This window comes from Triticum aestivum, chromosome 7A (assembly GCF_018294505.1).
Source record: "Triticum aestivum cultivar Chinese Spring chromosome 7A, IWGSC CS RefSeq v2.1, whole genome shotgun sequence".
Taxonomy (NCBI): domain Eukaryota; kingdom Viridiplantae; phylum Streptophyta; class Magnoliopsida; order Poales; family Poaceae; genus Triticum; species Triticum aestivum.
This window is the reverse complement of record NC_057812.1, coordinates 637,127,325-637,154,485: the sequence shown is the minus strand read 5'-3', so window position 1 is coordinate 637,154,485 and position 27,161 is coordinate 637,127,325. Positions and strand designations below refer to the sequence as shown.

The following is a 27,161-nucleotide window of genomic DNA, read 5'->3' as shown; positions in this document are numbered from 1 at the left end:
ATGACATCAACATAAACAACACACTAAACTAAATTTTCCGAATAATATTTTTTGGAAAATTTAGTGAGTGAGTAATAATGGTGAATATATCATTTTACAAGATGAATTTTCACATTAAAATGATGCTAAAAGGTGATCATCATTAAAAATTGCCATGAAATCACATTTAACATTAATGCCACATGAATTTTCAATGCAATTTCCAATTGGTTCAACCGTATTCAAAAAATTCAAACATGATTTTAGCATAATACTAGATTTATTTTCAATGCATAAACATAAAAGGAACTGAAACAACTTAGAAAGCACTAAAGATAAATAAAATGATTGATACCATAATTAGGCCCATTATAACCCACGGAAAAACATTATAAAAATCTCTCATCATTAAAGTAACTTTCAACATAAATTTGGGCTCATATTTCTCATTTGAATAGTGCATAAATAATTTATATTTTCATAATATAGCAGAAAATACACTGGAAAAACATTTTCATAACTCGGCCCAAAACCTATTGGTGTTATATATTAACTGAAGGAAATATGCCCTAGAGGCAATAATAAAGTTATTATTTATTTCCTTATATCATGATAAATGTTTATTATTCATGCTAGAATTGTATTAACCGGAAACATGATACATGTGTGAATACATAGACAAACAGAATGTCACTAGTATGCCTCTACTTGACTAGCTCGTTAATCAAAGATGGTTATGTTTCCTAACCATGAACAAAGAGTTGTTATTTGATTAACGAGATCACATCATTAGTTGAATGATCTGATTGACATGACCCATTCCATTAGCTTAGCACCCGATTGTTTAGTATGTTGCTATTGCTTTCTTCATGACTTATACATGTTCCTATGACTATGAGATTATGCAACTCCCGTTTGCCGGAGGAACACTTTGTGTGCTACCAAACGTCACAACGTAACTGGGTGATTATAAAGGTGCTCTACAGGTGTCTCCAAAGGTAGATGTTGGGTTGGCGTATTTCGAGATTAGGATTTGTCACTCCGATTGTTGAAGAGGTATCTCTGGGCCCTCTCGGTAATGCACATCACATAAGCCTTGCAAGCATTACAACTAATATGTTAGTTGTGAGATGATGTATTACGGAACGAGTAAAGAGACTTGCCGGTAACGAGATTGAACTAGGTATTGGATACCGATGATCGAATCTCGGGCAAGTAACATACCGATGGCAAAGGGAACAACGTATGTTGTTATGCGGTCTGACTGATAAAGATCTTCGTAGAATATGTAGGAGCCAATATGGGCATCCAGGTCCCGCTGTTGGTTATTGACCGAAGATTTGTCTCAGTCATGTCTACATTGTTCTCGAACCGTAGGGTCCGCACGCTTAAAGTTACGATGACAGTTATTATGAGTTTATGCATTTTGATGTACCAAAGTTAGTTCGGAGTCCCGGATGTGATCACAGACATGACGAGGAGTCTCGAAATGGTCGAGACATAAAGATTGATATATTGGATGACTATATTCGGACACCGGAAGCATTCCGGGGAAGTTTCGGATAAAACCGGAGCACCGGGGGGTTACCGGAACCCCCCGGGGGGTTAATGGGCCTTATGGGCCTAATGTGGAGAAGAGGAAGGGGCTGCGAGGGCAGGCCGCGCGCCCCCTCTCCCCCTAGTCCGAATTGGACAAGGAGGGAGGGACGGCGCCCCCGCTTTCCTTCTCTCCCTCCACCTCTCCTAGTTGGACAAGGAACGGGGAGGGGAGTCCTACTCCCGGTAGGAGTAGGACTCCTCCTGTGCCCTCCTCTAGGCCGGCCGCACCCCCCTTGGATGCTTTATATATGGAGGCAGGGGGGCACCCTATAACACACAAGTTGATCCACGTGATCGTTCCTTAGCCGTGTGCGGTGCCCCCTGCCACCATATTCCACCTCGATCATATCGTTATAGTGCTTAGGCGAAGCCCTGCGTCGGTAGAACATCATCATCGTCACCACGCCGTTGTGCTGACGGAACTCATCCCCGAAGCTTTGCTGGATCGGAGCCCGGGGAGCGTCATCGAGCTGTACGTGTGCTAAGAACTCGGAGGTGCCGGAGTAACGGTGCTTGGATCGGTCGGATCGAGAAGACGTACGACTACTTCCTCTATGTTGTGTCAACGCTTCCGTTGTTGATCTACAAGGGTACGTAGATCATACTCTCCCCTCTCGTTGCTATGCATCACCATGATCTTGCGTGTGCGTAGGAAATTTTTTGAAATTACTACGTTCCCCAACAGTGGCATCCGAGCCTAGGTTTTATGGTTTGATGTTATTTGCACGAGTAGAACACAAGTGAGTTGTGGGCGATATAAGTCATACTGCCTACCAGCATGTCATACTTTGGTTCGGCGGTATTGTTGGACGAGGCGACCCGAACCGACATTACGCGTACGCTTACGCGAGACCGGTTCTCCCGACGTGCTTTGCACATAGGTGGCTTGCGGGCGACAGTCTCTCCAACTTTAGTTGAACCGAGTGTGGCTACTCCCGGTCCTTGCGAAGGTTAAAACGGCATCAACTTGACAAACTATCGTTGTGGTTTTGATGCGTAGGTGAGATTGGTTCTTGCTTAAGCCCGTAGCAGCCACGTAAAACTTGCAACAACAAAGTAGAGGACGTCTAACTTGTTTTTGCAGGGCATGTTGTGATGTGATATGGTCAAGACATGATGCTAAATTTTATTGTATGAGATGATCATGTTTTGTAACCGAGTTATCGGCAACTGGCAGGAGCCATATGGTTGTCGCTTTATTGTATGCAATGCAATCGCGATGTAATGCTTTACTTTATCACTAAGCGGTAGCGATAGTCGTGGAAGCATAAGATTGGCGAGACGACAACGATGCTACGATGGAGATCAAGGTGTCGCGCCGGTGACGATGGTGATCATGACGGTGCTTCGGAGATGGAGATCACAGGCACAAGATGATGATGGCCATATCATATCACTTATATTGATTGCATGTGATGTTTATCTTTTATGCATCTTATCTTGCTTTGATTGACGGTAGCATTATAAGATGATCTCTCACTAAATTATCAAGAAGTGTTCTCCCTGAGTATGCACCGTTGCCAAAGTTCGTCGTGCCCAGACACCACGTGATGATCGGGTGTGATAAGCTCTACGTCCATCTACAACGGGTGCAAGCCAGTTTTGCACACGCAGAATACTCGGGTTATACTTGACGAGCCTAGCATATGCAGATATGGCCTCGGAACACGGAGACCGAAAGGTCGAGCGTGAATCATATAGTAGATATGATCAACATAATGATGTTCACCATTGAAGACTAATCCATTTCACGTGATGATCGGTTATGGTTTAGTTGATTTGGATCACGTGATCACTTAGAAGATTAGAGGGATGTCTATCTAAGTGGGAGTTCTTAAGTAATATGATTAATTGAACTTAAATTTATCATGAACTTAGTCCCTGATAGTATCTTGCTTGTTTATGTTGATTGTAGATAGATGGCCCGTGCTGTTGTTCCGTTGAATTTTAATGCGTTCCTTGAGAAAGCAAAGTTGAAAGATGATGGTAGCAATTACACGGACTGGGTCCGTAACTTGAGGATTATCCTCATTGCTGCACAGAAGAATTACGTCCTGGAAGCACCGCTGGGTGCCAGGCCTGCTGCTGGAGCAACACCAGATGTTATGAACGTCTGGCAGAGCAAAGCTGATGACTACTCGATAGTTCAGTGTGCCATGCTTTACGGCTTAGAATCGGGACTTCAACGACGTTTTGAACGTCATGGAGCATATGAGATGTTCCAGGAGTTGAAGTTAATATTTCAAGCAAATGCCCGGATTGAGAGATATGAAGTCTCCAATAAGTTCTATAGCTGCAAGATGGAGGAGAACAGTTCTGTCAGTGAGCATATACTCAAAATGTCTGGGTATAATAATCACTTGATTCAATTGGGAGTTAATCTTCCAGATGATTGCGTCATTGACAGAATTCTCCAATCACTGCCACCAAGCTACAAGAGCTTCGTGATGAACTATAATATGCAAGGGATGAATAAGACTATTCCCGAGCTCTTCGCAATGCTGAAAGCCACGGAGGTAGAAATAAAAAAAGGAGCATCAAGTGTTGATGGTCAACAAGACCACTAGTTTCAAGAAAAAGGGCAAAGGGAAGAAGAAGGGGAACTTCAAGAAGAACGGCAAGCAAGTTGCTGCTCAAGAGAAGAAACCCAAGTCTGGACCTAAGCCTGAAACTGAGTGCTTCTACTGCAAGCAGACTGGTCACTGGAAGCGGAACTGCCCCAAGTATTTGGCGGATAAGAAGGATGGCAAGGTGAACAAAGGTATATGTGATATACATGTTATTGATGTGTACCTTACTAGAGCTCGCAGTAGCACCTGGGTATTTGATACTGGTTCTGTTGCTAATATTTGCAACTCAAAACAGGGACTACGGATTAAGCGAACACTGGCAAAGGACGAGGTGACGATGCACGTGGGAAATGGTTCCAAAGTCGATGTGATCGCGGTCGGCACGCTACCTCTACATCTACCTTCGGGATTAGTATTAGACCTAAATAATTGTTATTTGGTGCCAGCGTTGAGCATGAACATTATATCTGGATCTTGTTTGATGCGAGACGGTTATTCATTTAAATCAGAGAATAATGGTTGTTCTATTTATATGAGTAATATCTTTTATGGTCATGCACCTTTGAAGAGTGGTCTATTTTTGATGAATCTCGATAGTAGTGATACACATATTCATAATGTTGAAGCCAAAAGATGCAGAGTTGATAATGATAGTGCAACTTATTTGTGGCACTGCCGTTTAGGTCATATCGGTATAAAGCGCATGAAGAAACTCCATACTGATGGACTTTTGGAATCACTTGATTATGAATCACTTGGTACTTGCGAACCGTGCCTCATGGGCAAGATGACTAAAACGCCATTCTCCGGTACTGTGGAGAGAGCAACAGATTTATTGGAAATCATACATACAGATGTATGTGGTCCGATGAATGTTGAGGCTCGTGGTGGATATCGTTATTTTCTCACCTTCACAGATGATTTAAGCAGATATGGGTATATCTACTTAATGAAACATAAGTCTGAAACATTTGAAAAGTTCAAAGAATTTCAGAGTGAAGTTGAAAATCATCGTAATAAGAAAATAAAGTTTCTACGATCTGATCGTGGAGGAGAATATTTGAGTTACGAGTTTGGTGTACATTTGAAAAATTGTGGAATAGTTTCGCAACTCACGCCACCCGGAACACCACAGCGTAATGGTGTGTCCGAACGTCGTAATCGTACTTTATTAGATATGGTGCGATCTATGATGTCTCTTACAGATTTACCGCTATCGTTTTGGGGTTATGCTTTAGAGACGTCCGCATTCACGTTAAATAGTGCACCATCAAAATCTGTTGAGACGACGCCTTATGAACTATGGTTTGGCAAGAAACCAAAGTTGTCGTTTCTTAAAGTTTGGGGCTGCGATGCTTATGTGAAAAAGCTTCAACCTGATAAGCTCGAACCCAAATCGGAGAAATGTGTCTTCATAGGATACCCAAAGGAGACTGTTGGGTACACCTTCTATCACAGATCCGAAGGCAAGACATTCGTTGCTAAGAATGGATCCTTTCTAGAGAAGGAGTTTCTCTCGAAAGAAGTGAGTGGGAGGAAAGTAGAACTTGACGAGGTAACTGTACCTGCTCCCTTATTGGAAAGTAGTACATCACAGAAAACTATTTCAGTGACACCTACACCAGTTAGTGAGGAAGCTAATGATGATGATCATGAAACTTTAGATCAAGATACTACTGAACCTCGTAGATCAACCAGAGTGAGATCCGCACCAGAGTGGTACGGTAATCCTGTTCTGGAAGTCATGCTACTAGATCATGATGAACCTACGAACTATGAAGAAGCGATGGTGAGCCCAGATTCCGCAAAATGGCTTGAAGCCATGAAATATGAGATGGGATCCATGTATGAGAACAAAGTATGGACTTTGGTTGACTTGCCCGATGATCGGCAAGCAATTGAGAATAAATGGATCTTCAAGAAGAAGACTGACGCTGACGGTAATATTACTGTCTACAAAGCTCGACTTGTCGCAAAAGGTTTTCGGCAAGTTCAAGGGATTGACTACGATGAGACCTTCTCACCCGTAGCGATGCTTAAGTCTGTCCGAATCATGTTAGCAATTGCCGCATTTTATGATTATGAAATTTGGCAGATGGATGTCAAAAATGCATTCCTGAATGGATTTCTGGAAGAAGAGTTGTATATGATGCAACCGGAAGGTTTTGTCGATCCAAAGGGAGCTAACAAAGTGTGCAAGCTCCAGCGATCCATTTATGGACTGGTGCAAGCCTCTCGGAGTTGGAATAAACGCTTTGATAGTGTGATCAAAGCATTTGGGTTTATACAAACTTTTGGAGAAGCCTGTATTTACAAGAAAGTGAGTGGGAGCTCTGTAGCATTTCTGATATTATATGTGGATGACATATTACTGATTGGAAATGATATAGAATTTCTGGATAGCATAAAGGGATACTTGAATAAGAGTTTTTCAATGAAAGACCTCGGTGAAGCTGCTTACATATTAGGCATAAAGATCTATAGAGATAGATCAAGACGCTTAATTGGACTTTCACAAAGCACATACCTTGAAAAGATTTTGAAGAAGTTCAAAATGGATCAAGCAAAGAAAGGGTTCTTGCCTGTGTTACAAGGTGTGAAGTTGAGTAGGACTCAATGCCCGACCACTGCAGAAGATAGAGAGAAAATGAAAGATGTTCCCTATGCTTCAGCCATAGGCTCTATCATGTATGCAATGCTGTGTACCAGACCTGATGTGTGCCTTGCTGTAAGTTTAGCAGGGAGGTACCAAAGTAATCCAAGAGTGGATCACTGGACAGCGGTCAAGAACATCCTGAAGTACCTGAAAAGGACTAAGGATATGTTTCTCGTATATGGAGGTGACAAAGAGCTCATCGTAAACGGTTACGTTGATGCAAGCTTTGACACTGATCCGGACGATTCTAAATCGCAAACCGGATACGTGTTTATATTAAACGGTGGAGCTGTCAGTTGGTGCAGTTCTAAACAAAGTGTCGTGGCGGGATCTACATGTGAAGCGGAGTACATAGCTGCTTCGGAAGCAGCAAACGAAGGAGTCTGGATGAAGGAGTTCATATCCGATCTAGGTGTCATACCTAGTGCATCGGGTCCAATGAAAATCTTTTGTGACAATACTGGTGCAATTGCCTTGGCAAAGGAATCCAGATTTCACAAGAGAACCAAGCACATCAAGAGACGCTTCAATTCCATCCGGGATCTAGTCCAGGTGGGAGACATAGAGATTTGCAAGATACATACGGATCTGAATGTTGCAGACCCGTTGACTAAGCCTCTTCCACGAGCAAAACATGATCAGCACCAAGGCTCCATGGGTGTTAGAATCATTACTGTGTAATCTAGATTATTGACTCTAGTGCAAGTGGGAGACTGAAGGAAATATGCCCTAGAGGCAATAATAAAGTTATTATTTATTTCCTTATATCATGATAAATGTTTATTATTCATGCTAGAATTGTATTAACCGGAAACATAATACATGTGTGAATACATAGACAAACAGAGTGTCACTAGTATGCCTCTACTTGACTAGCTCGTTAATCAAAGATGGTTATGTTTCCTAACCATGAACAAAGAGTTGTTATTTGATTAACGAGATCACATCATTAGTTGAATGATCTGATTGACATGACCCATTCCATTAGCTTAGCACCCGATCGTTTAGTATGTTGCTATTGCTTTCTTCATGACTTATACATGTTCCTATGACTATGAGATTATGCAACTCCCGTTTGCCGGAGGAACACTTTGTGTGCTACCAAACGTCACAACGTAACTGGGTGATTATAAAGGTGCTCTACAGGTGTCTCCAAAGGTAGATGTTGGGTTGGCGTATTTCGAGATTAGGATTTGTCACTCCGATTGTCGGAGAGGTATCTCTGGGCCCTCTCGGTAATGCACATCACATAAGCCTTGCAAGCATTACAACTAATATGTTAGTTGTGAGATGATGTATTACGGAATGAGTAAAGAGACTTGCCGGTAACGAGATTGAACTAGGTATTGGATACCGACGATCGAATCTCGGGCAAGTAACATACCGATGACAAAGGGAACAACGTATGTTGTTATCGGTCTGACCGATAAAGATCTTCATAGAATATGTAGGAGCCAATATGGGCATCCAGGTCCCGCTGTTGGTTATTGACCGGAGATTTGTCTCAGTCATGTCTACATTGTTCTTGAATCGTAGGGTCCGCACGCTTAAAGTTACGATGACAGTTATTATGAGTTTATGCATTTCGATGTACCGAAGTTAGTTCGGAGTCCCGGATGTGATCACGGACATGACGAGGAGTCTCGAAATGGTCGAGACATAAAGATTGATATATTGGATGACTATATTCGGACACCGGAAGCATTCCGGGGAAGTTTCGGATAAAACCGGAGCACCGGGGGGTTACCGGAACCCCCCGGGGGGTTAATGGGCCTTATGGGCCTAATGTGGAGAAGAGGAAGGGACTGCCAGGGCAGGCCGCGCGCCCCCTCTCCCCCTAGTCCGAATTGGACAAGGAGGGAGGGACGGCGCCCCCGCTTTCCTTCTCTCCCTCCACCTCTCCTAGTTGGACAAGGAACGGGGAGGGGAGTCCTACTCCCGGTAGGAGTAGGACTCCTCCCGCGCCCTCCTCTAGGCCGGCCGCACCCCCCCTTGGATCCTTTATATACGGAGGCAGGGGGGCACCGTAGAACACACAAGTTGATCCACGTGATCGTTCCTTAGCCATGTGCGGTGCCCCCTGCCACCATATTCCACCTCGATCATATCGTTGTAGTGCTTAGGCGAAGCCCTGCGTCGGTAGAACATCATCATCGTCACCACGCCGTTGTGCTGACGGAACTCATCCCCGAAGCTTTGCTGGATCAGAGCCCGGGGAGCGTCATCGAGCTGTACGTGTGCTAAGAACTCAGAGGTGCCGGAGTAACGGTGCTTGGACCAGTCGGATCGAGAAGACGTACGACTACTTCCTCTACGTTGTGTCAACGCTTCCGTTGTTGATCTACAAGGGTACGTAGATCATACTCTCCCCTCTCGTTGTTATGCATCACCATGATCTTGCGTGTGCGTAGGAATTTTTTTGAAATTACTACGTTCCCCAACATTAACTTCACTGGCCCAACAAATAAATTCATCCAAAAGAAAAACCATTTTGTGCGACCATAGATATAGAGTCAACCAGGCCGTAGCCTGGAGGAGAATTTGGTCCATTCTATTTTTTTGCGGGTTAAAATTGGTCCATTCTACGACTGAATTCTGGACAGCATTCCCGCGTGGTTCTCGTCCGTCCGATCCAGTCGGACGGTCAGCACCGTGCCTTATAGCGGTAAAAAATTGCATATCTTTGATTGGTTAGTGCAAGTATCTTTATTCAAATGGCGAGGCAACGTTTGCCTCAAAACAAATTTTCATATCTTCGATTTAGTGGATTGGTGGTAAAAATATATGAACGGATGGGAAAAGATTATTGTGCAGACAACTGTTGTGATTGTACGTACATGTAACCTGGCCTCAAACATTATGGCTTTAAAGAGACTCAAACACTGTTCAAAAAGTTCCAACCAAAATCATACGCAAGAAAAAAAACCAAAGCTACACCCTCATGGAAAAGCGAGTGACCGTAAGACCCAAATTCTAGCAGGCACCGCCCCTGAGGGCGAGCACAAGGTGGAGCACGTAGCTGCCCTTGACCTTGTACTTTTGCACTGTCTTGTCGGCGGCCATCTGCTTGCCATCGAAGATGAGCCTCTGCTGGACGGGCGGGATGCCCTCCTTCTCCTCGACGTGCTCCTTGATCCTGTCGGACGTGTCCGTGGGCTCGATGTTGATCCCGATCTCCTTGGCGGTGGGTGTCTTGACCTTGATGGTGGTGCCGTTGCGGAGGCAGAGCACCAAGTGATGTGTCGACACCTTGTGCACGTTGTAGTTGCCAGCAAGCGACCGTCCTCCAGCTGCTTCTCGGCGAAGATATGAGCCGCTGCTGGTCCGGCGGGATCCCTTTCTTATCCTAGACCTTGCCCTTGACGCTGTCCACGGTGTCGCTGCCCTCCACCTCCAGCATGATGGTTTTACCTGTCAGGGTCTTCACGAAGATCTACATCGTCTTAGGCGAGTCGCGACTTGAGTCATCGAGGCTTCACTGGCGGCGAAAAGAGTTGTGTTTCGATCTCTTCTAGGTTTCTTTCGGGGACGGGGACCTCGGACTACGCGGATACACAACAAGGACGAAGGGACAAAGTGAGAAAAGCGAGGATTCATGTGTGTGTGTGTGTGTGTTGGCAATATGCCCTAGAGGCAATAATAAATTAGTTATTAGTATATTTCCTTGTTCATGATAATCGTTTATTATCCATGCTAGAATTGTATTGATAGGAAACTTAGATAAATGTATGGATACATAGACAACACCGTGTCCCTAGTAAGCCTCTAGTTGACTAGCTCGTTGATCAATAGATGGTTACGGTTTCCTGACCATGGACATTAGATGTCGTTGATAACGGGATCATATCATTAGGAGAATGATGTGATGGACAAGACCCAATCCTAAGCCTAGCACAAAGATCGTGTAGTTCGTATGCTAAAGCTTTTCAAATGTCAAGTATCATTTCCTTAGACCATGAGATTGTGCAACTCCCGGATACCGTAGGAATGCTTTGGGTGTACCAAACGTCACAACGTAACTGGGTGGCTATAAAGGTGCACTACGGGTATCTCTGAAAGTGTCTGTTGGGTTGGCACGAATCGAGACTGGGATTTTTCACTCCGTGTGATGGAGAGGTATCTCTGGGCCCACTCGGTAGGACATCATCATAATGTGCACAATGTGACCAAGGAGTTGATCACGGGATGATGTGTTACGGAACAAGTAAAGAGACTTGCCGGTAACGAGATTGAACAAGGTATCGGATACCGACGATCGAATCTCGGGCAAGTACAATACCGCTGGACAAAGGGAATTGAATACGAGATTGATTGAATCCTCAACATCGTGGTTCATCCGATGAGATCATCGTGGAACATGTGGGAGCCAACATGGGTATCCAGATCCCGCTGTTGGTTATTGGCCGGAGAGTTGTCTCGGTCATGTCTGCATGGTTCCCGAACCCGTAGGGTCTACACACTTAAGGTTCGATGATGCTAGGGTTATTAGGAAGACTTGTATGTGATTACCGAATGTTGTTCGGAGTTCCGGATGAGATCCCGGACATCACGAGGAGTTCCGGAATGGTCCGGAGGTAAAGCTTTATATATGGAAAGTTGTTGTTCGGGTTCCGGGAAAAGTTCAGTTTTTTCCGGTATTGTACCGGGAAGCTTCCGGAAGGTTCCGAAGGATTCCGGAGGGGTCCGGAGGTCCGGAAAATGTTCCACCATGTCCAATAAAGCAGCATGGGCTGTAGGGGGGCGCCCTAGCCTTAATGGGCCAAGGGCACTAGCCCCCCCAAGGCCCATGCGCATGGGAGAGGGGAAACCCTAAGGGGGAGGGCCTCCACTTGACTCGGGAGGCACTCCTCCCCCCCTTGGCCGCCGCCCCCAACCCTAGATGGGATCTAGGGGGGCCGGCCCCCTCTCTGCCCACCTATAAATAGTGGAGGGGTGGGAGGGCGGCCACCCCCTTGAACCTGGCGCAGCCCCTCTCCTCCAATACCTCTCCTCCTCCGCGTGAGCTTGGCGAAGCCCTGCCGGAGAACTGCCACTCCATCACCACCACGCTGTCGTGCTGCTGTTGGACTCTCTTCCTCAACCTCTCCCTCCTCCTTGCTGGATCAAGGCGTGGGAGACGTCTCCGTTCCGTATGTGTGTTGAACACGGAGGTGCCCCGTTCGGCGCTAGGATCATCGGTGATTTGGATCACGACGAGTACGACTCCATCAACCCGGTTCACTTGAACGCTTCCGCTTAGCGATCTACAAGGGTATGTAGATGCACTCTCCTTCCCCTAGTTGCTAGATTACTCAATAGATTGATCTTGGTGATGCGTAGAAAATTTTGAATTTCTGCTACGTTCCCCAATAGTGGCATCATGAGCTAGGTCTATGCGTAGTTTCTATGCACGAGTAGAACACAAAGTAGTTGTTCTTGGGGAACGTAGCAGAAATTCAAAATTTTCTACGCATCACCAAGATCAATCTATGGAATAATCTAGCAACGAGAGGAAGGAGAGTGCATCTACATACCCTTGTAGATCGCTAAGCGGAAGCATTCAAGTGAATGGGGTTGATGGAGTCGTACTCGTCATGATCCAAATCACCGATGATCCTAGTGCCGAACGGACGGCACCTCCGTGTTCAACACACATACAGCCCGGTGACGTCTCCTACGCCTTGATCCAGTAACGGGAGAAGGAGAGGTTGGGGAAGACTCCATCCAGCAGCAGCACGACGACGTGGTGGTGGTGGAGGAGCGCGGGACTCCAGCAGGGCTTCGCCAAGCACTACGAGAGACGAGGAGGGAGAGAGGTAGGGCTGCGCCAACAGGGAGAGCAAAATCACATGTGTTGGGCAGCCCCATACCTCAAGTATATATAGGGGGAGGGGATGGGCTGCGCCCCCACCTAGGGTTCCCTCCCTAGGGGTGGCGGCAGCCCCCAGATCCCATCTGGGAGGCGGCCAAGGGGAGGGGAAGAGGGAGGCACACCAGGCATGGGCCTTAGGGCCCATCTGCCCTTAGGGTTTGCCCCCTCTTCCCCTTAGGTGCATGGGCCTTGGTGGGGAGGCGCCCCAGCCCACCTAGGGGCTGGTCCCTTCTCACACTTGGCCCATGTATGCCTCCGGGGCTCGTGGCCCCTCCCGGTGGACCCCCGGACCCCTCCGGTGGTCCCGGTACACTACCGGTGATGCCCGGAACACTTCCGATGGCCAAAACCATACTTCCTATATATCAATCTTTACCTCCGGACCATTCCGGAACTCCTCATGATGTCCGGGATCTCATCCGGGACTCCAAACAACATTCGGTAACCGCGTACATACTTTCCCTATAACCCTAGCGTCATCGAACCTTAAGTGTGTAGACCCTACGGGCTCGGGAGTCATGCTGACATGGCCGAGACAACTCTCCGGTCAATAACCAACAACGGGATCTGGATACCCATGTTGGCTCCCACATGCTCCACGATGATCTCATCGAATGAACCATGATGTCAAGGATTCAGTCAATCCTGTATACAATTCCCTTTGTGTAACGGTATGATACTTGCCCGAGATTCGATCGTCGGTATCCGATACCTTGTTCAATCTCGTTACCGGCAAGTCTCTTTACTTGTTCCGTAACACATCATCCCATGATCAACTCCTTGATCACATTGTGCACATTATGATGATGTCCTACCGAGTGGGCCCAGAGATACCTCTCCGTTTACAAGGAGTGACAAATCCCAGTCTCGATTCGTGCCAACCCAACAGACACTTTCGGAGATACCTGTAGTGTACCTTTATAGCCACCCAGTTACGTTGTGACGTTTGGCACACCCAAAGCACTCCTACGGTATCCGGGAGTTGCACAATCTCATGGTCTAAGGAAATGATACTTGACATTAGAAAAGCTTTAGCATACGAACTATACGATCTTTGTGCTAGGCTTAGGATTGGGTCTTGTCCATCACATCATTCTCCTAATGATGTGATCCCGTTATCAACGACATCCAATGTCCATGGTCAGGAAACCGTAACCATCTATTGATCAACGAGCTAGTCAACTAGAGGCTTACTAGGGACATGGTGTTGTCTATGTATCCACACATGTATCTGAGTTCCTATCAATACAATTCTAGCATGGATAATAAACGACTATCATGAACAATGAAATATAATAATAACCAATTTATTATTGCCTCTAGGGCATATTTCCAACAGTCTCCCACTTGCACTAGAGTCAATAATCTAGTTCACATCGCCATGTGATTAACACTCACAGGTCACATCGCCATGTGACCCACATCCAAGAGTCTACTAGACTCAATGATCTAGTTCACATCACTATGTGATAAACACTCAAAGAGTTCTGGGTTTGATCATGTTATGCTTGTGAGAGAGGTTGTAGTCAATGGGTCTTGCCATATTCAGATCCCTATGTATTCGCAAAACTTTATATCGTAGATGCTGCTACCACGTTCCACTTGGAGCTATTCCAAATTATTGCTCCATTATACGTATCCGATATCTCTACTCAGAGCTATCCGGATAGGTGTTAAGCTTGCATCGATGTAACTCTTTATGTCGAACTCTTTATCACCTCCATAACCGAGAAACATTTCCTTATTCCTCTAAGGATAATTTTGACTGCTATCTGATGATCCACTCCTAGATCACCTTTGTACCCTCTTGCGAGACATGTGGCAAGTCACACAATAGGTGTGGTACTTCAGCATGGCATACCATATAGAGCCCATGACAAGAGCATAGGGGATGACCTTTCGTCCTTCCTCTTTCTTCTGCCATGGTCAATGTTTCAGTCTTACTCAACTTCACACCTTACAACTCAGGTAAGAACCCCTTCTTTGACTGATCTATTTTGAACTCCTTCAAAAACATGTCAAGGTGTGCGTTCTTTGAAAGTACCATCAGGCGTCTTGATCTATCTCTATAGATCTTGATGCCCAATATGTAAGCAGCTTTATCCAGGTCTTTCCTTTGAAAAAAACTCTTCAAATAACCGTTTATGCTTTCCAGAAATTCTACATTATTTCGAATCAACAATATGTCATCCACATATACTTATTAGAAACGTTGTAGTGCTCCCACTCACTTTCTTGTAAATACAAGTTTCTTGCAAACAATTTATAAACCTAAAAGCTTTGATCACTCCATCAAAACATATATTCCGATTCCGAGATGCTTGCTCTAGTCCATAGAAGGATTGCTGGAGCCAGCATACCTTTTAGCATCCTTAGGATCGACAAAACCTTTTATTGTATCACATACAACTTTTCTTACGAAAACTGGTAAGAAAACTTGTTTTGACATCCATCTGTAAGATTTCATAATCAAAAATTACAGCTAATGCTATCATGATTCCGACGGACTTAAGCACCGCTACGGGTGAGAATTCTCATCATAGTCAACTCCTTGAACTTGTGAAAAGACTCTTTCCCACAAGTCGAGCTTCATAGACGGTAACATTACCGCCCACGTCCATCTTCTTCTTAAAGATCCATTTATCTCAATGGCATGCCGATCATTGGGCAAGTCCACCAAAGTCCATACTTTGTTCTGATATATGGATCCTATCTCGGATTTCATGGCTTCTAACCATTTGTCAGAATACGGGCCCACCATCGCTTCTCCATAGCTCGTAGGTTCATTGTTGTCTAACAACATGATATCTAAGACATGATTACCTTACCACTTAGGAGTAGTACATATCCTTGTCGACCTACGAGGTTCGATTGCAACTTGATCCGAAGCTTCATGATCACTATCATTAACTTCCTATTCAACAGACGTAGGCGCCACAGAAAACATCTTTCTGTGTTGCATCACTCTCTGGTTGAAGTAAAGGTTCGACAACCTCATCAAGTTCTATCTTCCTCCCACTCAATTCTTTCGAGAGAAACTCCTTCTCGAGAAAGGACCCGTTCTTAGCGACAAACAATTTGCCCTCAGATCTGAGATAGAAGGTATACCCTACTGTCACCTTTGGGTATCCTATGAAGATGTGTTTGTCCGCTTTGGGTTCGAGCTTTTCTGGCTGAAGCCTTAAGCATCGCAGCCCCAAACATTAAGAAACGACAACTTTGGTTTCTTGCCAAACCAACGTTCATACGACGCCGTCTCAACGGACTTAGATGGTGTCCTATATAAAGTGAATGCAGCTGTCTCTAACGCATAACCTCAAAATGAAAACGGTAGATTGATAAGAGACATCATAGATCGCACCATATCTCATAAGGTTTGATTACGACGTCCGGACACACCATAACCCAGTGGTGTTCCAGGTGGCTTCAACTGTGAAACAATTCCACAATGTCTTAAGTGTTTGCCAAACTCATAACTCAGAAAATCCCCTTTTTGATCAGATCGTAGGAACATGATCTTATTGTTATGATGATTCTTAACTTCACTCTGAAATTTAAACATGATGAAAGCAAGATGCCGACACTAAGCATTACCAGAAGCTATGGATGTGATAGAGGGGCGATGAAAGCGGCGCGCCTTCGTCTCGCTTCAGCGCTTGGAGTCATCGCTAGGTGGTCTACAAATCTAGATTTTTTTTGGTATTCATTGTACTGCCATGATTGAAAGGAGTAGATCAGATTTTTCCTAAGAAAAAAGAAAAAAATCATCCCAACTTACCAATTTTATTTACACAAGCAGTTAAAATAATCACTCATTTGCATTTTGTTTTTTTCCAGGTCACATACTTAAGATCCCTCTAAACAATTTTCGACATATTTATTTACAGGGATCTTAAGTATGTGATGTGGAAAATACCACATCATATTGTTCATGTAAGATTTACTTTTTAATAATCATTTTGTACTTATTTCGAATTAAATTAATTACATAATATTAAGTAAAATAAATTATGAAAATACACCATCTCCTCGCAAAAAAAACTCTTTTCCCTCCACCCACGTACTATTTTCCATCCACTTTTCTATATTTTTCCCGCATTCACCCTGTGTCCCATCAGTCAAAGACCCAGCCAAAGATTATCCTTCTATTTCCCCGGCGAACAGGCGCCGCTAAAAACCACCGCGCACCCGGGAATTTTTCTCATCAGATTCAATCGACATCACGACTGCGGCGATCAAGGCCGGCAGATTGGGGGTGGCCGCCCCACCGTCCGAGCTCGGATCCACCAACATCAACCATCCCCGTGAGCACTCCACTACATTCCCCCCTGATTTCAGCGACCGACGACGGCGGATTGGAGGAGGCCGCCCGACCGGCTGAGCACGGATCCACCGCATCAACCGGCGACAGTGGATTGGAGGCCGCCCCACCCGGATCTCTTTCCCGAATGATTGCAGCAATCGGCGGCGGCTCACGGTAAATTTCTTATCCCGCCCTCGTCATACCCCAACCCCAAGCTCTAGACGTAGGGGATCATCAGGGAAGCGATTTGGGGGATAAAAGCACCCACGGGTGTGAGACTTCTTTACATGTCTGAATACAACGACCATGTGGCAAATCCAATAGCTCTGTAAGATTTACTTGGTCTTTATTCAGTTGTCATGAGATTTCCTGTAATACAACGACCATGTCCCTGTTTGTGGCTCTGCTACCCCATAAAAGTCTTCACCTACAATCATCATAACAGAATAAAGATTGACTCTGCTCTTGTTCTTGATACAATATATTACCATATGGAGTTCACAGTGTATGTTCTTTATTTTGAATTCTAGATAAAGACTGAGTCTGCACTTCTTCTTGTTCAAAACTAAATAAAGAGCGACTCTGCACTTGTTTGAAACTGAATAAAGACTGAGTCTATGAGTCTGCACTTCTTCTTGTTCAATACTGAATAAAGAGCGACTCTGCACTTGTTTGAAACTTGAATAAAGACTGAGTCTATGAGTTTGCACTTGTTCTTGTTTAACTGAATTCTGGACGCTCCATATTTCCAAGTATGTTATTTATTTCGATCTGTTCTACAACCCTCAAAAGCATCATACAGTAATGTATTTGCCATCTCAAATTATACAAGCATCAATTCTAAGCTTAAGTATAAAGGAACACATGAACTCTTGTTAGGAGAGCTGCGTGTTTACAACTGTTTTACACAATTTAGCTTTTTTTGTCTACTAGCAATGATGGCCAGGTTTCAAGAGACAATTTAATGTAATCATGTACGTTACAAGTACTCCTCCAAACAAGTTGAAGCAGATTTGAGTCATGTAGTGATGATAATGTAGGCTAGTAGGTCTTTTGGCAATTCATTAAGTTCACTCTCTGTCATGTTTTCCAGCTCCAGTTACTAAAATCATGCCACCAGTTCTGGAGAGTGATATGCATAGCAGCGAATATCTTGCGGAACAGAAACGCAAGGGTGAGGCGTATTTGAAGGAAAGGGATGCAAGGATTGTGGAACGCAAGGCTGTAGAGAGGGAGTATCTTAAAGACATAAAAAGCTTAGCTCGTAGCCTTGTATACCCTAGTGCCTCTAATGTGCAACCGACACAAAATGCACGAGCTGCTGATGATCGCAGCGACTCAGAGTATGAACCAGATGCTGAAGAGGAGGCCCATGCATAATTCCGCTACCAGTGCCCGTTCCCCTTACAATAGAAGCACTTAGTCTCGGGTTTGGGTTCAACCTTGGGTTCCTTCACTGGAGCGGCAACTGGTTTGCCATCCATGAAGTTTCCCTTCTAGCCCTTGCCCTTCTTGAAACCAATGGTCTTGTTAAACCATCAACACTTGATGCTCCTTCTTGATTTCTACCTTTTGCGGTCTTAAGCACCGCGAACAGCTCCGGGATCAATTCCATCCCTTGCATGTCATAGTTCATCACGAAGATCTAGTAGCTTAGTGATAGTGGCTAGAGAACTCTATCAATCACTATCTTATCTGGAAGTTTAACTCCCACTTGATTTAAGTGATTGTAGCACCCAGACATTCTGAGCACATGCTCACTAGCTGAGCTATTCTCCTCCATCTTGTTGGCAAAAGAACTTGTCAGAGGTCTCACACCTCTCAACACGGGCATGAGCCTGAAATCCCAATTTCAGCTCTTGGAACATCTCATATGTTCTATGACGTTCAAGACGTCATTGGAATCTCGATTCTAAGCCATAAAGTATGGTGCACTAAACTATCAGGTAGTCATCAGAATGTGTCTGTTAGGTGTTCACAACATCCACAGACGACGTTGTAGGGGTTTGCACATCGAGCGGTGCATCAAAGACGTCAGCCTTCTGTGTAGCAGTGAGGACACTCCTCGGACTACGGACCTAGTCCGCATCATTGCTTACAATATCTTTCAACTTAATCTTTCTCTAGGAACGTATTGAAACATGGAGCTACAACGTGAGCTATTTATCTACAACATATTTGCGAAGATAATTTAGACTATGTTCATGATAATTGAGTTCATCTAATCAAATTAATTTCATGAACTCCCACTCAGATAGACATCCCTCTAGTCATCTAAGTGAAACATGATCCGAATCGACTAGGCCGTGTCCAATCATCACGTGAGACGGACTAGTCATCAATGGTGAACATCTCATGTTGATCGTATCTTCTATACGACTCATGTTCGACCTTTCGGTCTTCCATGTTCCGAGGCCATGTCTGTACATGCTAGGCTCGTCAAGTCAACCTAAGTGTTTCGCATGTGTCCCGAGGCCATGTCTGTACATGCTAGGCTCGTTAACACCCGTTGTATTCGAATGTTAGAATCTATCACACCCGATCATCACGTGGTGCTTCGAAACGACGAACCTTCGCAACGGTGCACAGTTAGGGGGAACACTTTCTAGAAATTTTAGTGAGGGGTCATCTTATTTAAGCTACCGTCGTTCTAAGCAAATAAGATGTAAAACATGATAAACATCACATGCAATCAAATAGTGACATGATATGGCCAATATCATTTTGCTCCTTTTGATCTCCATCTTCGAGGCTCCATGATCATCGTTGTCACCAGCATGACACCATGATCTCCATCATCATGATCTCCATCATCGTGTCTTCTTGAAGTTGTCTCGTCATCTATTACTTCTACTACTATGGCTAACACTTTAGCAATAAAGTAAAGTAATTACACAATGTTTATGTTGACATGCAGGTCATAAATAAATTAAGACAACTCCTATGGCTCCTGCCGGTTGTCATACTCATCGACATGCAAGTCGTGATTCCTATTACAAGAACATGATCAATCTCATACATCACATATATCATTCATCACATCCTTTTGGCCATATCACATCACAAGGCATATGCTGCAAAAACAAGTTAGACGTCCTCTAATTGTTGTTGCAAGTTTTTACGTGGCTGCTATAGGTTTCTAGCAAGAACGTTTCTTACCTACACGAAAACCACAACGTGATATGCCAATTTCTATTTACCCTTCATAAGGACCCTTTTCATCGAATCCGATCCGACTAAAGTGGGAGAGACAGACACCCGCTAGCCACCTTATGCAACTAGTGCATGTCAGTCGGTGGAACCAGTCTCACGTAAGCGTACGTGTAAGGTCGGTCCGAGCCGCTTCATCCCACGATGCCGCCGAATCAAGATAAGACTAGTAACGTCAAGTAAATTGACAATATCGACGCCCACAACTACTTTGTGTTCTACTCGTGCATAGAAACTACACATAGACCTAGCTCATGATGCCACTGTTGGGGAACGTAGCAGAAATTCAAAATTTTCTACGCATCACCAAGATCAATCTATGGAGTAATCTAGCAACGAGGGGAAGGAGAGTGCATCTACATACCCTTGTAGATCGCTAAGCGGAAGCGTTCAAGTGAACGGGGTTGATGGAGTCGTACTCGTCGTGATCCAAATCACCGATGATCCTAGTGCCGAACGGACGGCACCTCCGTGTTCAACACACGTACCGCCCGGTGACGTCTCCTATGCCTTGATCCAGCAAGGGGAGAAGGAGAGGTTGGGGAAGACTCCATCCAGCAGCAGCACGACGGCATGGTGGTGGTGGAGGAGCGCGGGACTCCAGCAGGGCTTCGCCAAGCACTACGAGAGACGAGGAGGGACAGAGGTAGGGCTGCGCCAACAGGGAGAGCAAAATCACATGTGTTGGGCAGCCCCATACCTCAAGTATATATAGGGGGAGGGGAGGGGCTGCGCCCCCACCTAGGGTTCCCTCCCTAGGGGTGGCGGCAGCCCCCAGATCCCATCTGGGAGGCGGCCAAGGGCAGGGGAAGAGGGAGGCGCACTAGGCATGGGCCTTAGGGGCCATCTGCCCTTAGGGTTTGCCCCCTCTTCCCCTTAGGCGCATGGGCCTTGGTGGGGAGGCGCCCCAGCCCACCTAGGGGCTGGTCCCTTCTCACACTTGGCCCATGTATGCCTCCGGGGCTCGTGGCCCCTCCCGGTGGACCCCCGGACCCCTCCGGTGGTCCCGGTACACTACCGGTGATGCCCGGATCACTTCCGGTGGCCAAAACCATACTTCCTATATATCAATCTTTACCTCCAGACCATTCCGGAACTCCTTGTGACGTCCGGGATCTCATCTGGGACTCCGAACAACCTTCGGTAACCGCGATGTCAAGGATTCAGTCAATCCCGTATACAATTCCCTTTGTCTAGCGGTACGATACTTGTCCGAGATTCGATCGTCGGTATCCCGATACCTTGTTCAATCTCGTTACCAGCAAGTCTCTTTACTCGTTCTATAACACATCATCCTATGATCAACTCCTTGGTCACATTGTGCACATTATGATGATGTCCTACCGAGTGGGCCCAGAGATACCTCTCCGTTTACACGGAGTGACAAATCCCAGTCTCGATTCGTGCCAACCCAACAGACACTTTCGGAGATACCTGTAGTGTACCTTTATAGCCACCCAGTTACGTTGTGACGTTTGGCACACCCAAAGCACTCCTACGGTATCCGGGAGTTGCACAATCTCATGGTCTAAGGAAATGATACTTGACATTAGAAAAGCTTTAGCAAACGAACTATACGATCTTTGTGCTAGGCTTAGGATTGGGTCTTGTCCATCATATCATTCTCCTAATGATGTGATCCCGTTATCAACGACATCCAATGTCCATGGTCAGGAAACCGTAACCATCTATTGATCAACGAGCTAGTCAACTAGAGGCTTACTAGGGACATGGTGTTGTCTATGTATCCACACATGTATCTGAGTTTCCTATCAATACAATTCTAGCATGGATAATAAACGACTATCATGAACAGTGAAATATAATAATAACCAATTTATTACTGCCTCTAGGGCATATTTCCAATAGTTGTGGGCATCGATTTTGTCAATTTACTTGCAGTTACTAGTCTTATCTTGATTCGGCGGCATCGTGGGATGAAGCGGCCCAGACCGACCTTACACGTACACTTACGTGAGACAGGTTCCACCGACTGACATGCACTAGTTGCATAAGGTGGCTAGCGGGTGTCTGTCTCTCCCACTTTAGTCGGATCAGATTCGATGAAAAGGGTCCTTATGAAGGGTAAATAGAAATTGGCATATCACGTTGTGGTTTTGGCGTAGGTAAGAAACGTTCTTGCTAAGAAACCTATAGCAGCCACGTAAAAATTTGCAACAACAATTAGAGGACGTCTAACTTGTTTTTGCAGCATATGCCATGTGATGTGATATGGCCAAAAAGGATGTCATGAATGATATATGTGATGTATGAGATTGATCATGTTCTTGTAATAGGAATCACGACTTGCATGTCGATGAGTATGGCAACCGGCAGGAGCCATAGGAGTTGTCTTAATTTATTTATGACCTGCGTGTCAACATAAATGTCATGTAATTACTTTACTTTATTGCTAACCGTTAGCCATAGTAGTAGAAGTAATAGTTGGCGAGACAACTTCACGAAGACACGATGATGGAGATCATGATGATGGAGATCATGGTGTCATGCCGGTGACGATGATGATCATGGCATCCTGAAGATGGAGATCAAAAGGAGCAAAATGATATTGGCCATATCATGTCACTATTTGATTGAATGTGATGTTTATCATGTTTTTACATCTTATTTGCTTAGAACGACGGTAGCTTAAATAAGATGATCCCTCACTAAAATTTCAAGAAAAGTGTTCTCCCTAACTGTGCACCATTGCGAAGGTTCGTTGTTTCGAAGCACCACGTGATGATCGGGTGTGATAGATTCTAACGTTCGAATACAACGGGTGTAAGCCAGATTTACACACGCAATACACTTAGGTTGACTTGACAAGCCTAGCATGTACAGACATGGCCTCGGAACACAGAAGACCGAAAGGTCGAACATGAGTCGTATAGAAGATACGATCAACATGAAGATGTTCACCGATGATGACTAGTCCGTCTCACGTGATGATCGGACACGGCCTAGTCGATTCAGATCATGTATCACTTAGATGACTAGAGGGATGTCTATCTAAGTGGGAGTTCATTAAATAATCAGATGAACTTAATTATCATGAACATAGTCAAAAGGACTTCGCAAATTATGTCGTAGCTTACGCTTTAGTTCTACTGTTTTAGATATGTTCCTAGAGAAAATTTAGTTGAAAGTTGATAGTAGCAATTATATGGACTAGGTCCGTAAACTGAGGATTGTCCTCATTGCTGCGCAGAAGGATTATGCCCTTAATGCACCACTCAGTGAGCTGAACCTCGAGCGTCGGTTGTGGATGTTGCGAACATCCGACATACACGTTTTGATGACTACATGATAGTTTAGTGCGTAATGCTAAATGGTTTAGAATTGAGGCACCAAAGACGTTTTTGAAACATCGCAGGACATATGAGATGTTCCAAGGACTGAAATTGGGATTTCAGGCTAGTGCCCACGTCAAGAGGTATGAGACCTCTGACAAGTTTCCTAAGCCTGCAAACTAAGGAGAAAAGCTCAATTGTTGAGCATGTGCTCAGATTGTATGAGTACTACAATCGCTTGAATCGAGTGGGAGTTGATATTCCAGATGAGATAGTGATGGTTCTCCAAAGTCACTGCCACCAAGCTACTAGAGCTTAGTGATGAACTATAACATATCAGGGATAGATATGATCCTTGAGCTATTCGCGACACCGCGAAAGTAGAAATCAAATAGAAGCATCAATTGTTGATGGTTAGTAAAACCACTAGTTTCAAGAAGGGCAAGGGCAAGAAAGGGATACTTCATGAAACGACAAATCAGTTGCTGCTCTAGTGAAGAAACCCAAGGTTGAACCCAAGCCCGAGACTAAGTGCTTCTGTAATAAGGGGAACGGTCACTGAAGCAGAACCACCCTAGATACTTGGTAGATGAGAAGGCTGGCAAGGTTGACAGAAGTATGTATTGGACATACATTATATTAAATGTGTACTTTACTAGTACTCCTAGTAGCAGCAGGGTATTAGATACCGGTTCAGTTGCTAAGTGTTAGTAACTCGAAATAAAAGGCTACAAAATAAACGGAGACTAGCCAAAGGTGAGATGACGATATGTGTTGGAAGTGTTTCCAAGGTTGATGTGATCAAACATCGCACGCTCCCTCTACCATCTGGATTGGTGTTAAACCTAAATAATTGTTATTTGGTGTTTGCGTTAAGCATAGACATGATTGGATTATGTTTATCGCAATACAGTTATTCATTTAAGGAGAATAATGGTTACTCTGTTTATTTGAATAATACCTTCAATGGTCTTGCACCTAAAATGAATGGTTTATTGAAATCCCGATCGTAGTGATACACATGTTCATGCCAAAAGATATAAGATAGTAATGATAGTACCACATACTTGTGGCACTGCAATTTGAGTCATATTGGTATAAAACGCATGAAGAAGCTCCATGTTGATGGATCTTTGGACTCACTTGATTTTGAATCACTTGAGACATGCAAATCTTACCGGATGGGCAAGATGACTGAAAGGCCTCGTTTTTCAGTAAGATGGAACAAGAAAGCAACTTGTTGGAAGTAATACATTTTGATGTGTGCAGTCCAATGAGTGCTGAGGCAAGTAGTGGATATCTTTAAGTTCTTACTTCACACAAATGATTTGAGTAGATGATGAGTATATTTACTTGATGAAACAAAAGTCTGAATTATTGAAAGGTTCAAGTAATTTCAGAATGAAGTTGAAGATCATCGTGACAAGAGGATAAAATGTCTATGATATGATCATAGAGATGAATATCCGAGTCACGAGTTTGGCACACAATTAAGACATTGTGGAAATTGTTTCACGACTAATGCCGCCTGGAACACCATAGTGTGATGGTGTGTCCGAACACCATAGCTGCACCCTATTGGATGTGGTGCATACCATGATGTCTCTTATCGAATTACCACTATAGTTTATGGGTTAGGCATTAGAGACAACCACATTCACTTTAAATAGGGCACCACACAATTCCCTTTAAGTCGACACCATATGAACTATGGTTCAGAGAAACCTAAGATGTCGTTTCTTAAAAGTTTGGGGCTGCGACGCTTATTTGAAAAAGTTTCAGGCTGATAAGCTCGAACCAAAGCGGATAAATGCATGTTCATAGGACACCCAAAATAGTTGGGTATACCTCCTGTCTCAGATCCGAAAGCAATAGGGATTGTTTCTAGAATCGGGTGCTTTCTCGAGGAAAAGTTTCTCTCGAAAGAATTGAGTGGGAGGTGGAGACTTGATGAGGTTATTGAACCGTTACTTCAACTAGTGTATAACAGGGCACAAGGAGTTGTTCCCGTGGCACCAACACCAATTGAAGTGGAAGCTTATGATAGTGATCATGAAACTTCGGATCAAGTCACTACCAAAACCTCGTAGGACGACAAGGATGCATACTACTTCAGAGTGGTACGTAATCATGTCTTGGAAGTCATGTTGCTAGACAACAATGAACCTACGAGCTATGGAGAAGCGATGGTGGGCCCGGATTCCAAGAATGGCTTGTAACGCCCCAGATACGACTTTCCAAATTTGTATCCAACTCTTGCCGTTTCTGGCGTTAAGTTATATTTATTTCTCGGGTTCGGTTCTTTGTCTCATGTGTGTTGTTTTCGTTCTTCATGCATCTCATATCATGTCATCATGTGCATTGCATTTGCATACGTGTTCATCTCTTGCATTCGAGCATTTTCCCCGTTGTCTGTTTTGCATTCCGGCGCTTCGTTCTCCTCCGGTGGTAATTTCTAGCTTTCTTTCGTGTGTGGGGATTAAACATTTCCAGATTGGACCGAGACTTGTCATGCGGCCTTGGTTTACTACCGGTAGACCGCCTGTCAAGTTTCGTATCATTTGGACTTCGTTTGATACTCCAACGGTTAACCGAGGGACCGAAAAGGCCTCGTGTGTGTTGCAGCCCAACACCCCTCCATTTTGGCCCAAAACCCACCAAACTCTGCTCCATGTCCTAGAGTGTTCGATCACGATCGCGTGGCCGAAAACTGCACCTCATTTGGACTCTCCTAGCTCTACTTATGCCTATATATACCCCCTCCATTTTCGGATCTCGTCTTCCCCCTCGAAACCCTAGTTCTAAAAAAAAGATCCCCGCACCGACGGACGTGTCCGCCCCCGGACGGACAGCGTCCACCGCCGCAGCCCGCCCACTCGCCAGCCGCCACGTGGCACGGACCACTTCGCCGCGCCGCCGAAGCCCGCCGGCCCGCGGGAGGCCCGCCCCTCGCCCCCACGGGCCAGATCCGCGCCGCCGTCCTCCACTCGCCCACGCCGCCGTCCTCTTCCCCGAGCCGGCAGGCTCCTTGACGCCGGCCACCGCGAGCACCATCGCCGGCGCCGCCGCACCTCGTCGCCGCTCCTCGCCACCGGCCACCGCTCGCCGTCCAGCGTCGCCCCGGGCGCCTCGTCGCCGGCCGCCGCCCCCGCGGCCACCCTCTCCACCGGCCGACCTCGCCAGAGTTCTCGAGGTCCGCGCCGATGATTAGTGCATGAACAGTGCCGCGCGCGCGATCCAGATCTGTGCTACAGTAAACCCTAGCGACGGTTGACTTTTCCCTCTCCCCCTTTATCTTTTATGCTAACTTTGACCAGTGATGTCTCCGCATCCGTAACTCCGTTTTGGACATATAATATATCAAAATCTTCGCCTCGATGAGTACATCATTTCATTCCATTGCATCATTTTCATTTGAGTTCATCTTGATGCCCGAAATGCTGCTAGAAGGAGGCATCGTGAGTTAAATGTCAGATCCGTTAGTTCATCCTAGACTTTTGTCATTTTTGCCATGATTAATGTGTGCATGATATGCCTGTGAGTCCTTGAGATGATTTGTTAAGCATTTTGTCTTCTTTCCAAAGGTGCAACCCATGCATTTCTAGGATGTGTGTGGTGACTTGTGCAAGCTTGCAAAGAGGGGCACCTGAGAAATCTGTTTTCAGGGACTTAGTGATTTTCACTAAGTCTGGGATTTTTA

The 27,161-nt window shown here is 45.0% G+C and overlaps 1 pseudogene; it reads right to left on the bottom strand.

Moving 5' to 3' along the window:
- Window positions 1–9,777: 9,777 nt before the first annotated feature.
- LOC123154072 (NEDD8-like) lies at window positions 9,778–10,243 on the bottom strand (annotated as a pseudogene).
- Between the last annotated feature and the right edge of the window lie 16,918 nt (window positions 10,244–27,161).